This window comes from Pseudophryne corroboree, chromosome 1 (genome assembly GCF_028390025.1).
Source record: "Pseudophryne corroboree isolate aPseCor3 chromosome 1, aPseCor3.hap2, whole genome shotgun sequence".
Lineage (NCBI taxonomy): Eukaryota > Metazoa > Chordata > Amphibia > Anura > Myobatrachidae > Pseudophryne > Pseudophryne corroboree.
Window position 1 is genome coordinate 933565644 of NC_086444.1, and position 14392 is coordinate 933580035.

Below are 14392 nucleotides of genomic sequence, written 5' to 3' on the forward strand. Positions count from 1 at the left end.
TTGGCACTGTGGGTGCATTTCTGTATCTGGCACTGGGGGGCAATGTATATCTGACACAGTGGGGGCATTTGTGTATCTGGCACTGTGGGGCAATGTGTATCTGGCACTCTGGGGGCATTTGTGTATCTGGCACAGTGAAGCAATATATATCTGGCACTGTGGGGCAATGTATATCTGGCACTGTGGGGCAATATATATCTGGCACTGTGGGGCAACGTGTATCTGGCACTATTGGGGTCATATGTGTATCTGCCCCTCCCCCATATGTGCATTTTCATTGGCCACGCCCCATGTGGATTTGGCCACACCCATTTTTTGACGCGTGCACCTTCGGCGCGCACACACAGTCCCCGTAAGACATTTTTTCTACTTGCACCACTGCGTACACTTGTGTCACTTAGCTTAGTCATCCAGCTACCTCATTGCACCTCTTTTCCTTCTTTGCGTCTTGTGCTATTTGGGGCCTATTTTTTAAATCATGTGCTGTCTGCCACTGCAGTGCCCTTCCTAGATGGGCCAGGTGTTTGTGCCGTACACTTGTGTCGCTTAGCTTAGTCATCCAGCTACCTCATTGCACCTCTTTTTCTTGTTTGCGTCATGTGCTATTTGGGGCCTATTTTTTAAATCTGCCATCCTGTCTGCCACTGCAGTGCCACTCCTAGATGGGCCAGGTGTTTGTGCCACACACTTGTGTCACTTAGCTTAGTCATCCAGCTACCTCATTGCACCTCTTTTTCTTCTTTGCATCATGTGCTATTTGGGGCCTATTTTTTAAATCAGCCATCCTATCTGCCACTGCATTGCCACTCCTAGATGGGCCAGGTGTTTGTGCCACACACTTGTGTCGCTTAGCTTAGTCATACAGCCACCTCGCTGCAACCTTTTGGCCTAAAAACAATATTGTGAGGTGTTCAGAATAGACTGGAAATGAGTGGAAATTAATGCTATTGAGGTTAATAATACCATACGATCAAAATTACCCCAAATTCTGTGATTTTAGCTATTTTTATGTTTTTTTCAAAAATCATCCCGATCCAAAACCAAAACTCAAAAGGGTGGTTTTGGCAAAACCAAGTCAAAACCAAAACACGAAAGTGGAATTAGAACCAAAACCAAAATAGAAAACACGAAAAGTGCCAGTCGCACAGCTCTAATTTTAGTACATTGACACTTATCACCTCTTCATACAGATGTGTCCACTTACACCTTTTCTATTTTGCTGAATTTGGCACGCCATGCATAGCACGGCTACGCTTTCTTCTACAAGTACGAGTCAATGGAAGAAAAATTAAGCAAATGAAGAAAAATCACAAAGCATGGCTGAATCTGTGAGTCGCTGGCATACCAAACTCATACATGACAGGATATAGGAAAGGTGTATGTGGACACATCTGTACATATCCCCCTGTGTTTGATTAATGACAGCTAGAAGCTGATTGATTTTTTCTTTTATCTCTCGCCACTTTATCTCTCTAAGGTTTGACACATCTCCTCCAAAGCCAGAAAGATCCAGAGATGTGTTTTGGTCTGTGTGAGTACCTCAGGCAGTACAAGAGGCTTATTTGATGTACAGGGTGAAAATATGATGAAGATTTTAGGCAGTGGAAGGTTTATGACAAGCAGTGCTTACGGCCATTAGGTCGACAAGACTTCGGTCGGCAGTCATTAAGTCGACCACTATTGGTCGACATGCATTAGGTCAACATGATCAAAATGCCAACATGGTCATTAGATCGACATGAACAAAGTCATGTCGACTTTGTTCATGTCGATCTAATGACCATGTTGGCATGTTGGGAGTTTTTCACTTTTTGTTTAATTTTTTAAAACTTTTTCACACTTTACGATCCACGTGGACTACGATTGGGAACGGTAACCTTGCCCGAAGCATGGCGAGTGAACATGGTGCACTCATTGGGGTTCCCCTTCACTTTACGAAGAAAACAACACCAGAAAAACTCATTTCAACCTTTTCCCATGTTGCTGAGAATGCCTTTAGGGGGGGAACGATATCAAGGGAAGAGATTAAATGAAATACCTTATACCTACTCATCCCATCACTCCGACCTATTATCATTTACCCAAAATTCACAAATCACTCACTGCACCCCCTGGTAGACCTATAATTTCTGGTGTAGGGTCCCTCATGTCTAATTTATCACATTTTGTAGATTATTTTTTACAGCCTTTAGCTTCCACTCTTCCTTCTCACATCAAAGACACCACAGTTTTTTATACTCCATTGCAAGAATAAAATGGAAGGATTCATACTTCTTTATGACCTGTGATGTACAGGCCTTATATTCAAATATTCCGCATAATAAAGCATTTCCACTGTTGCTCAATATCTCTCTAAATCTGATACTTTATCTAAGGACCTTCAAGAATTTATTCTGGCTTCCATTAAATTCATACTGTCGCACAATTATTTTTTGTTTAATCACCAATTTTTTTTGCAACTTCTGGGAACGGCCATGGGGACAAGGTTCACGCCCAGCTTCGCGAACCTATACATGGGAGCGTTTGAGGACGCACATGTTTGGGGGCGGAGCTTGGGCGCAGACCTTGTATACTATGGCCGTTATATAGATGACCTTTTCTTTATTCTCGATGGAGATATAAACCTTTTTTCTGATTTCACTTCTTTCTTAAATGACAATGAGTTTAATTTACAATTCACTTGCACGTTAGATAGGTCTTCCATCTCATTCCTTGATATCTCCCTCACCATAATAGATGGAATTATATCGACAAAAACCTTTAGGAAGGAGGTAGATAAATATAACTTTTTACATTATGATAGTTCACATCATAAACCTTGGATTAGAAACATTCCATACGGTCAACTACGATGCATTAGGCGCAATTGTAGTGAACATCATAACTACACGGCACAAGCGGATGAATTATCCCGATCATTATGTGATAAAGGTTATCCCTTAGAATTGATTCAAGGAGCTCGGACACGAGTTGATCAGATTGATAGGAAGGATCTCTTACAATACAAATTGGCTGATTCTAAATTCAAACAAGATCAACCGCACTTTTTTTCACAATATAACAATTCATCTACAAAAATTAGGAACATCATCTCCACCAATTTCTCTATTTTACTCACTGATCACATTCTTAAAACAGAAATTGGTGACAAACCGTCAATTATTTTCGAACGATCTACAAATTTGCAACAACATCTTGCTCCTAGCTTCTTTGTAGATAGAAGAACATCAGGACAATCAAGTGCCTCTCTAAATTCTTCACAGTGGTTAACAAAAACAAAAGGGTGTTTTAAGTGTGGTTCTAATCACTGTATAATATGTTCCTTTATACAAAATAAAACCAAAACATTTTTTTCTACAGACAATACACAATTCACTATTAATTCCTTTATTAATTGCAATATTGTTTTCATTATATACTTACTAGTTTGCAGTTGCAAACTTATTTATGTGGGACGCACAACACGTAAACTTAGAATTCGTTTTTTGGAGCACAGGCGCAATATTCTTAAGGGTCATTTTTTTCATAGTGTCTCCAGACACTTTGCACAATTTCATCATAAAGATCCACAAGATATTCAACTCATAGGTATCGAAACGATCTCATCAACTCCAAGGGGGGGCGATAGATATAGGAAACTTTGTCAACAAGAAAACTTTTGGATTCATAAATTGAGGACCCTCGTTCCCGATGGCCTTAATGAAACCATAGAATTCGATCCCTAATATTAGGATAATTATTCCATTTTTTCAAAGAAGATCCCTGGTGGTCCCTAGTCTTTAGTCCTTATTCCCCCCCCCTTTTTTCCCATGCCACTAGCTTTTCCCTTCCCACCTTCTATCCCTTATTTATCAATACATCCATAGCATTATACCTTATATTATTTCTTATTTTATCAATATTCATACAATATTACTATATTGAATACTTCTATATTTGGTCCCTAACTTTGGAACTTCTAATGTTGGGGATCTGATCCCTGGCCCGATGGTTCTATCTATATATTTTTTTATATATATATATATATATATTATTTTATTTTTTTAGTTTGACTCTTCCATTTAGGCGTAAATATTATCATCTACATGTTGAGTTATTTTTTAGCTCTATGCTTTCCTTAGTAATATTTAATCTAGAGTAGTAGTTAAATTCAATTGAACTTATAGGATATTTATTTTTATTTTCATCTTTTAATAGATATGCCCGTGATCTATTCCCAGTGTTAGTATATATGCCCGTGACTCATTCTTAGTGTTATGGCAAAATCATGTTATCTCTCCTGATAAATGTAAAATCTTCCCCAGTCTATTGAGTTTATCAGTGGGGAAATTCATTAATTAATTAAATTTAATAATTCAGATAATCCTAAAGGTGTATATAACCCCTTTATGGTCTATCGTTATTATTTTTTAAGATTCGATTATAATAGATTACAAGCCCTATATTATATAGCATTAGGACACTAGTGCCAAATGTGTGTCTCTCTGTCACTTATATACTACAGCTGTCTGTAGTTTGGATATTTGCCTGATATATATTTTTAATTTATACATGTTCCTCATGTCAACTATGCATCGCAGTTGTTTGCAGTTTAGATATTTATCTGATTTATTTTTAATTCATATTTTTCTTTCATATATAAGGTTTTTTTTATTTATACATGTTTAAGGATCTAACTTTGTGTATACTCTGTGGAGAGCTGACTTTTCTAATTTTTTAATTGTTTATTTATTGTCTATTAGCCTCAATTGGTTTGATTTACACAGATGCTATAAATATGGATAAGGGTTTTAGAGGAGGTATTCCTTTGATAAAGTCACGTGATTCGTGACGAAACGCGTTAGTTCCTCCCATATTCTCTGATTACCAAATCTAATCTATTGGCATCGCTCACTCACGGGGATGCTCCCCGCTACTCAATAGAAGATTCCCTCTATCAATAGAGGCTGCTCCGGCTAAACGCTACTGAATAGCGCCTTTTCTTCATTTCCAGTGGCTGTCATCACTTCGGTGGAACTTCTGTAACTAACGGTGGCTCCGGCCAGTGCCACTGCACGGCGCCTTTAGCCAACAGAGGCCTACCCTTGCAATTAAGGGTGGCTACGGCCAGCGCTACGACACGGCGCTCACAGCCATCAGAGGATTCTCCTTGTTATTAACGGCGGCCCTGACCAGCGCTATTGCACGGCGCACTCAGCTAACAGCGGCCACCAGCAGCACCTCCGACTGGGAATACCGGACATTATACTTTTCTCCTTCATTCAAGTGGGCATTTAAAGGACTTTCTCCAGCCCTCAGGAGACCATATGAATGTCTTGGTAACTATTATAAAGACGCCGGTAATTATACAGTAGCAGTCTCTGTTAGAGTAATTCAGCTCACCTCCTCTCCTTTTTCAATCAATCAGTGGGCTATAGTGGACTCTACCAAGGACGCTCAGTGTTCATAGCCCCAGGAGAGGTAATTATATACTACTAATAACTGTTGGGACTTCTACGTTTCACTAGCTACAGAGTGCATGTTGCCTCTGCACTTGTAGTAAGATTATTTGTTACCAAGATAAATTCTTGAAGTGATACAATCTCAGTAAGCAGCCATAGTAATGATACATTTCTTAAACAGTATTACAAATCTATATCTGCACTGATTTAATATTCTATATATTGATATAATCATTTTAATTTGTGGATACTGTTTATTAAATATATTCACGTTTTTTTCAGAGTATATACAATTTTATAATCTTTCTATATATTGTGTATCAGTTTTTATTGGTGTGTTATTATTTTAATAAATATATTTCATATATCTTGTTTGTCAGCTCTCCACAAATATGGCATACTAACAACACTGTAAGCGCAGCCAATTTTTTATCTTTTCTTTTCCCATGTCGACCTTGTTCATGTTGACGTAACTTCCATGTCGACCTTGTTCATGTTGACGTAATTACCATGTCGACCTAATGCATGTCAACCAATAGTGGTCGACCTAATGACTGTCAACCTAAATCTTGTCGACCTAATGGCCCATACCAGACAAGCAGCTACGTTATATAGTATGATGCCAAGAGCATTAAAAGTGTTGACATCACTAATGAATTTGCATGCATCATCAGGAACCTCCTGGGAGTTTATAAGAAACTAGTAATTTATAAGAAACATAGGGGTCTATTTACTAAGCCTTGGATGGAGATAAAGTGAACGGAGTTAAAGTCCCAACCAACCAGCTCCTAACTGAAATTTTTCAAACACAGCCTGTGACATGGCAGTTAGGAGCTGATTGGCTGGTAATTTATCTCCATGCACTTTATCTCCATCCAAGGCTTAGTAAATAGACCCCAAAGAGAGAATTTAATAATGGCAATTACAAATGAGGTGCCTCCTTTACTATTTACTGTCTGGAGTACATCATTGCTAATATGGAAATATAGAATTTGATGGCAGATAAGAACCACTTGGCCCATCTAGTCTGCCATAAATACATGTACATACACACACTTACACAGTAGAGTTAATTTTTTTTTAGAAACCATTTAATCTAAAAGTACATTTTCTGGATTGTGGGAGAAAACTGAGTTACCCTGAGGAAACCCAAGCAAGCACAGGGAGTATATACAAACTCCACACAGCTAGGACCATGGTGGGAATCAAACCAATGACCTCAGTGCATTGAGGCTGTAATGCTACCATTACACCGGGAGGCGCTCGATATCCCGGCTGTCGGGATCACGGTGCTCAGCATACCGACGCCGGAGTCCCGACCGCTGGGATACTGACAGTTTCATTACAAATGTTTCAGGAAACTAGCCATCAGATAAGAGAGATTAGGATAAAAATGAAGTAGTACTCAATACAGTAAAAAAAAATATGCCTTGTAAGTGATTGCCCCTTTAAAAAAAATGTTCGAGTTTGGCCGGGATCCTGCACGGGAAGTTTTTGCCACATTGGCTAGCATTTTGATAGTTTGGGACCTCTGTTTGTTGTTCAGCAGTTTATGCTACTACTCAGAGTATTAAAGACCCTCTAATGTGCAATGGCAGAGATGTGATTAAAAAAAGGGGGTTTTAAACTGAAAGGACTGGAGAACTGGACAAGTGGAAAAGTTGCCCATAATGTAGCAGCCAATCATCAGATTCTACATAAAATATTAGAGAATGTACATGATAAATGCTACCTCAAAGTTTATTGGTTGCTATGGGCAACTTCTCCACTCATCCATTTCACCAAGCTTTTTACTGCTTGATACATCAACCCCTAAGTTTGTTGGATTCAGTCTGATAGGGTCCCAAGTTTGTAACACAATATTTTACAGAAAGGTTAATTAACCTCTCTTGAAGTTTATTGTATTTGACATTTTAGTGCAATGTATAGATTGAATGATTCATTCGTTCGTTCGTTCGTTCGTTCGTTCGTTCATTCTTTATGTTTGGATGTGGTGATTGTTCTGTAGGCAAACTGAATAGAGATTTCCTGTTGGCAGGAACAATATCTAGAGCAGAGATTTCCAAATTCTGTAAGTCTGACAACAGGGTAGACACACCAGGTGGTATAAAACAAATGATTTAGGATCTAGGTAGACTAGAGGAATGGTCAAAAGCATGGCAATTACAGTTTAATGCCAAAAAAATGCAAAATCATGCACCTGGGTCTCAAAAATGCAAAAGCTATATATAGTATTATTAATGGCACTAAACTGGAAACTACTGAGGAGGAAAGGGATCTAGGAGTCACTATTTCAGGTGACTTAAAGGCAGGTAATCAATGTAACAAAGCAATGAGGAAGGCTAGTCAGATGCTTGGTTGCATAGGGAGAGGAATCAGAAGCAGAAAGAAAGAAGTAATAATGCCACTGTATACTGTAGGTCATTGGTATGGCCTCATCTAGAATACGGTGTTCAATTCTGGAGGCCATATCTTCAGAAGGATATTAATACTTTAGAGACTGTTCAAAGAAAGGCAACTAAGATGGTGCGTGGCCTACAACAAAACATGCCCAGAAAGACTAAGAAATCTCAATATGTATAGTTTGGAGCAGAGAAGGGAAAGGTGGGACATGATAGAAACTTTCAAATATATCAAGGGTTTTAACAAAGTCCAGGAGGGAAAAATTCTTCAAATGAAGAAAAGCATTAGAACACGAGGACATGCACTGAAACTGTAGGAAGGTAGGTTCATGGAAAATTTGAGGAAAAATAACTTCACAGAAAGAGTAGTGGACAAGTGGAATAGCATCCCATCAGAGGTGGTAGAGGCTAAGACAGTAGAGCAATTTAAACATGCATGGGATAGACATAAGGATATAATTACAAAGAACTAAGGATCAAATAAGGTTTGAGGTAAAAAAAATATGGTAAAAAAGGGGCAGACTATTTATTGTTGTATTGTTAGTTATTAGTGTGTCATATTTTCTGTCCTTGTTTTTTTAAGATTCTTGTTAGTGTGTGTGTGTGTGTGTGTGTGTGTGTGTGTGTGTGTGTGTGTGTGTGTGTGTGTGTTGTGTGCTGTGTAGAGGTAGAGGAGGAGTATGTTTTGTTTGTGTTTATTTTTTAGTGTTTAGTGTTGTTTGTACTAAGCGTGTCTCAGTCAGAGGTTAGTGAGGTTGGTGAGGTGGAGGAGGGTAGTGAGGAGGGTGAGGTGGAGGTGGTGGCAGAGGAAGCACCTGAGTCATCTAGTGATAGTGATTTGGCTCTGCAGCCACGTACCAGGACCAAGTCAGGGCACAATGTGAAGGTCACGTTTGCCGAGAATGTTGTCTTGGTGAGGATGATAATGAAATTTCATTGCCAGCTCTATGTTCTGGATGCAGCTAAGGTGTCAGCAAGGAAAAAAGCTTTAATGTGAAAGAAGGTGGTTGACGCTGTGAATAATGAGGGTGTGGTGAGGCGAACAGAGGAGACCTGCAGAAAGCGGTTTTACGATATCAAGCGTTGTGTGAAAGCCAAAATGGTGAAGGAGGTCAAGTCTGCGCATCAAACAGGAGGGGGTGGCCATTTATCGCCACTTATATGGAGTATGAGGAGCCACTGCAGAACCTGATCCCTCCAGTAGTAGTGAGGGGGACGTATGTACGGGACTCCGATCGCCCCAAGGTGGCTGGTAAGTTAGGTGTTGTAAAATATATATATTTTTTTTATATTTGTTTTATAGATTTATAGCAACAAAAAGCAGTTTGAGTCTGGTTTTGGCATCAATATTGCTTTCTTATTTTCTCATCTCATCCATTGTGTATGCTGTCTGCACAGAAATGTATGTTTTGTTTATGTTTCTAAACACATAATATTTTAACAATTAGTTTTGGATGTGGTAGTCAGAATTAATTTAAATGACTTTTGTTTTAGTTTTCCTGCACACCAGTCATCTCCTATATAATTGTCCAGATCTGTCACTCTGTGACTGTGTGGCTAACGCTGGGCATGGCTAGGAGCTCTCATTGGGTTAGCAGCAGGTCTATCACACCCTGGCCCTCATTCCGAGTTGATCGCTCGCTAGCTGTTTTTAGCAGCAGTACAAATGCTAAGCCGCCGCCCTCTGGGAGTGTATCTTAGCTTAGCAGAAGTGCGACTGAAAGGATTGCAGAATGGACTTACATTTTTTCCAAGCAGTTTCAGAGTAGCTGCAGACCTACTCCTACCTTGCGATCACTTCAGTCTGTTTAGTTCCTGTTTTGACGTCAAAAACACGCCTTGCGTTCGGCCAGCCACTCCCCCGTTTCCCCAGGCACGCCTGCGTTTTTACCTGACACGCCTGCGTTTTTTAGCACACTCCCGGAAAACGGTCAGTTACCTCCCAGAAACGCCCCATTCCTGTCAATCACTCACCGATCAACAGAGCGACTGAAAAGAGTCGCTCGACCTTATGTGAAACTGCAGTTTTTTGTGAAAGTAATTTACGCGTGCGCACTGCGGCCCATACGCATGCGCAGAAATGCCGATTTTTAGCATGATCGCTGTGCTGTGAACAACGGCAGCTAGCGATCAACTCGGAATGACCCCCCCAGTCCACAGCTGATTGGTCGAGAAACGCCCTCCCACACAGGTTACATCCAATGGGAGGCTGCTGTGTGTTCTCACCTAACAGTGGGGCTGATGGAGCTGCAGCTCCAGCTCCACACCCCAAAATAGGCCCACTGCATCTGCAGCAACATACCCTCCAACAATTTACCATAAAAATCGCTACAAATTCAAAAAGGGGGCATGGCCACAGGTACAGTCGTGTGGCCACGCCCCTTTCCCTATACCTTACTTTCAATGGAAGTTTGAAGAGCCAAACATTGGTACAGACCATAAAAAAAAAGGTACTGTACCTGCCAAAAAGGAGCAGCTGGAGGGTGTACCACTGCATCTGCAGCAAGTCTCTGCGCTGTAGATAGGGGGGGGGGATCCTTTTACTGCAGCATCCTATGGTGGTCATTCTGACCTGATCGCTCGCTGCAGTTCATCGCAGTGCAGCGATCAGGTCAGAACTGCACATGGCTGACAGACGATGGTTATCGTTGCCTCGCGATCACCTCTGCCTGATTGACAGGCAGAGGTGGTCGCTGGGCAGGAGGGGGCGGCATGGCGGTGTTTGCTCGCTGTTTTGTGGCCGCGGTCTGGCCAACGCAGATGTGGCCGGACCGTGAGGTGGGTGGGCCGCAGCGGTTGTGTGACGTCACACACAGCCGGTGCAACCCGGGCAGTAACGAGTAACTCCCGGCCAGCCGCAGCAGCTGCATTGGCTGGGAGTTACTCTTCAAGTACAAAAGCATCGCCGCTGTGCGATGCTTTTGTACTTGTGCGGAGGGGAGCGGTCTGACATGCGGGGCGGACTTGCCCTGTTCTGGGCGTTCCCCCGCATGTCAGTGTAAGTGATCGTAGTTGTGCTAAATTTAGCACAGCCGCGATCAGGTCAGAATGACCCCGTAAGTCCTGCTGCCAGTCCGCCTGCCCCTTCCAGCATCAACAATACCCACTCCCTAGCCGCGGCGCATGTGGAACAAAAGCTGTTGCGGCCACCGGCATAGATGTGTATGAAAGCGGTGCAGTGGAAGGCTTTTATAGCCCTCTCAGCGCCGCATACTCTCTGAGCCCCAGAGCCGCCTATGCACGTAATGACACAGAAGTGCCTCCTCGCCACAGCCGCGCCCAGATCCCCAGAGGCCCTGACTCCGCAACACAGCACCTGGCCAGCCGGCCTGGAAGCCCCGGGATGGCTAATCTAACAGATAGAGTGGGTGATATCGCGGAGGGTAATGTCTGGATGCTGACACTGACACTGCACTCTCACCTTTTACATTGATTCAGCGAGTCAGTCAGTTCTTCCAGCCAGTCATTATTGTTAGCGCCGGTGTCCCAATGCGTCGCATTACAGGGAAGTATACGCACTAAATAAACTACAGCTCCCAACAACCCTTAGCGCCGAAGCATTCAGGCGCTAAGGGCTGCTGGGAGCTGTAGTTTATTGAGTGCATTTTCTTCCCTGTAATGCGGTGCATTGGGACACTGGTGCTAAGAATAGTGATTGGCTGCTGTGCGAGTCTCCAGGAGAGCCCCTGCCAAAGGGAGGACAGCAGCCTAGCTGCTTCCAGGAGGAGAAGCAGGAGAAGCATTACCCACACCTCCCCCACTCGCAGTACCTCCAGGCCCCATCTGCGGCACCTGCACACACCCGCTCAACCACCCAAAGTGGCTCCAGACCCCCTCCACCACCCGCAGCACCCCTGCACCCACCCCTCCTGCGGCACCCCAACACCCACAGTGGCTCCGGACACCCACCTGCGGCACCCGCCCCTCCTCCACCACTGCACCAGCCCCTCCCCCACCCGCACCACCCCCACAACCACCCCACCCATGGCAAAACATGAAGTCATTGTCTTACAGTTCAATACAATAGAGAACAAGTACAGGGTATATAAACATAGTAGCGTCATTAAACAGCACATTATAAAGTTTCTGCTTGGATGACAGGCTAAGGATTTTGTGTCATCAAAGGGAGTCTTGTTATGAAGATACGTACAGAAAGAGGATTAGAAGCTCATGAGGGAAGGGAGAGCTTACATAGTTTGTAGTTGTGTTTAAATGTTTGCCTTGTGTTTCTGAAAATATGTTTTGATTAGTTATATTTAAAATGTGCGATATGGCAAACATCAGCTTAAGAGTAATGTGTTAGCACCTTTGTATGTAAATAACTCAAACACTTTTTCCCAAAGGACCATCCACACATGAATTGCCCCCGCGGAAGCACAGTCTGAGTGCATCTTTCAGACCACCACTACAGCCATCACCGCGACGACACATATCCCAGGACTCAGCCGTGCCCCCACAGCAACTGCTAGACAGTCCGCCACCCATGTCACCGCATTCCCCACAGCTGCCTGGTGAGTTGATTTGCACATTCACACAACATACATATTTACACACACACTTTACACTACTCCAAACAGTGCTAAATATGCTGTACTATTGTTGGCCTACTTAAGATGCCATGTTGCCCTTAACAACCAATCACTAGAATGGGAGAGTGTCTCCATCCTGGGTACATGTGTGATGGAGATGCGCCCCATTCTAGTGAATGGAAGAGTATCTCTGTGCATTCCCGGCAGGGCTAGGCGGATGGATCGCCTATTCACACCAGGAGTGCATGCCTGCGATGGAGCCGCCTCAGATGAGCGTGGCTCCATCTGTACACATAATGACCCCAGTAGTGCAGTTACAGATACACATATGCCCCAGTAGTGCAGTGCCAGATACACATACTGTATGCCCCCAGTATTGCCAAATACACATATACCCCCAGCAATGCCAGATACACATATGCCAAATACATATATGCCCCCACAGTGCCAGATACATATATGCCCCCAGCAATGCCAGGTACACATATGCCCTGCAGTGCCAGATACATATATGCCCCCACAGTTCCAGATACACATATGCCCCAGCAGTGCCAGATACATATACAGTATGCCCCCAGCAGTGCCAGATACACATATGCCCCCACAGTGCCAGATCAACTATACCCCCACAGTGGCAGATCAAATATGCCCACAGTTCCAGATACAAATATGCCCCCACAGTGCCAGATACACATATGCCCCCACAGTGCCAGATACACATATGCCCCCACAGTTCCAGATACACAGATGCCCCCACAGTGCCAGATACACATATGCTTCCACAGTGCCAGATACACATATACCCCCACAGTGCCAGATACACACAAGCTCCACAGTGCCAAATACACATATGCCCCCAGTAGCACCAGAAACAACTATGCTCCAGAGTGCCAGATGCACAGATGCCCCCACAGTGCCAGATACATTGATTCCCCCTACAGTGCCAGATACACATATGTCCCTAGTAGTGCTGCTCACAGCTGCCGGCCTCTGCTGCTGCTCCAGCTGCTGGGGTTCCGCTGCTGCTGTGTCAAACTCGTAGGGGAGGAGAGTGCAGCACGTGCCTCTCCTGTCCTTCAGTCCAGTCTCCGGCGGCGGTGGGTATGTGAAATCAGGAGCCAGTTTGTGAGACAATCAAAGTTTGTGGTTCGGCAGCCAATCAGGAGCCGCCGCCAGTCCGCAAGCTCTGATTGGCTGATGAACTGGTGCCTGATTTGAAAGGGCAGAGGGCTGACGCCTAGCGCGGACGCTCCTAAGGAATGTGCCTCGAGCCGGCCCTGATATTAACAGTTATACTGTAGCTGCATTTTAGAAAATGTACCTGTTAACTTTTCAAGATGTTACAGTACATTACACAAAAAATTACTGATAAATATTTATCTACAGCCACACCACACTGGGTGCGCCCAATCTCATCTGATCTTGGAATCTAAGCAGTGCTGGGCCTGGTTAGTACTTGGATGGGAGACCACCTGGGAATACAAGGTGAGTAGGTTAGTCAATTTTTGCAGATGATACCAAATTGTGTAAAGTTATAAATGCGGAGGGGGATGCTGAGTCGCTTCAGAACGACTTAGTTAAATTAGAAGCTTGGGCAGCGAAATGGAGAATGCGCTTCAATACAGACAAGTGTAAGGTAATGCACTGTACTGGTAACAAGAACAAAAATAACACCTACTTACTAAATGGGGTAAAATTAGGGGATTTTGTACTGGAAAAGGACTTAGGTGTCCTCGTAGATAGCAAACTAAGCAGTAGTACCCAAAGTAGGACTGCAGCAAAGAAGGCTAATAAGATATTAGCATGCATAAAACGGGGAATTGATGCTAGGGACGAGAGTATTATACTCCCATTATATAAATCACTTGTGAGGCCACGCCTTGAATACTGTGTACAATTCTGGGCACCTTACCACAAAAAGGATATCCTGGAGCTAGAAAAGGTTCAGAGGCGGGCGACCAAACTAATTAAGGGTATGGAGACGCTGGAATACGAGGAAAGGCTTGCAAGACTAGGCATG

The 14392-nt window shown here is 43.2% G+C and overlaps 1 pseudogene; it reads left to right on the forward strand.

The window, feature by feature from the left end:
- Nucleotides 1-13750: 13750 nt before the first annotated feature.
- Nucleotides 13751-13868, forward strand: LOC134937053 (5S ribosomal RNA; annotated as a pseudogene).
- Nucleotides 13869-14392: the final 524 nt, after the last annotated feature.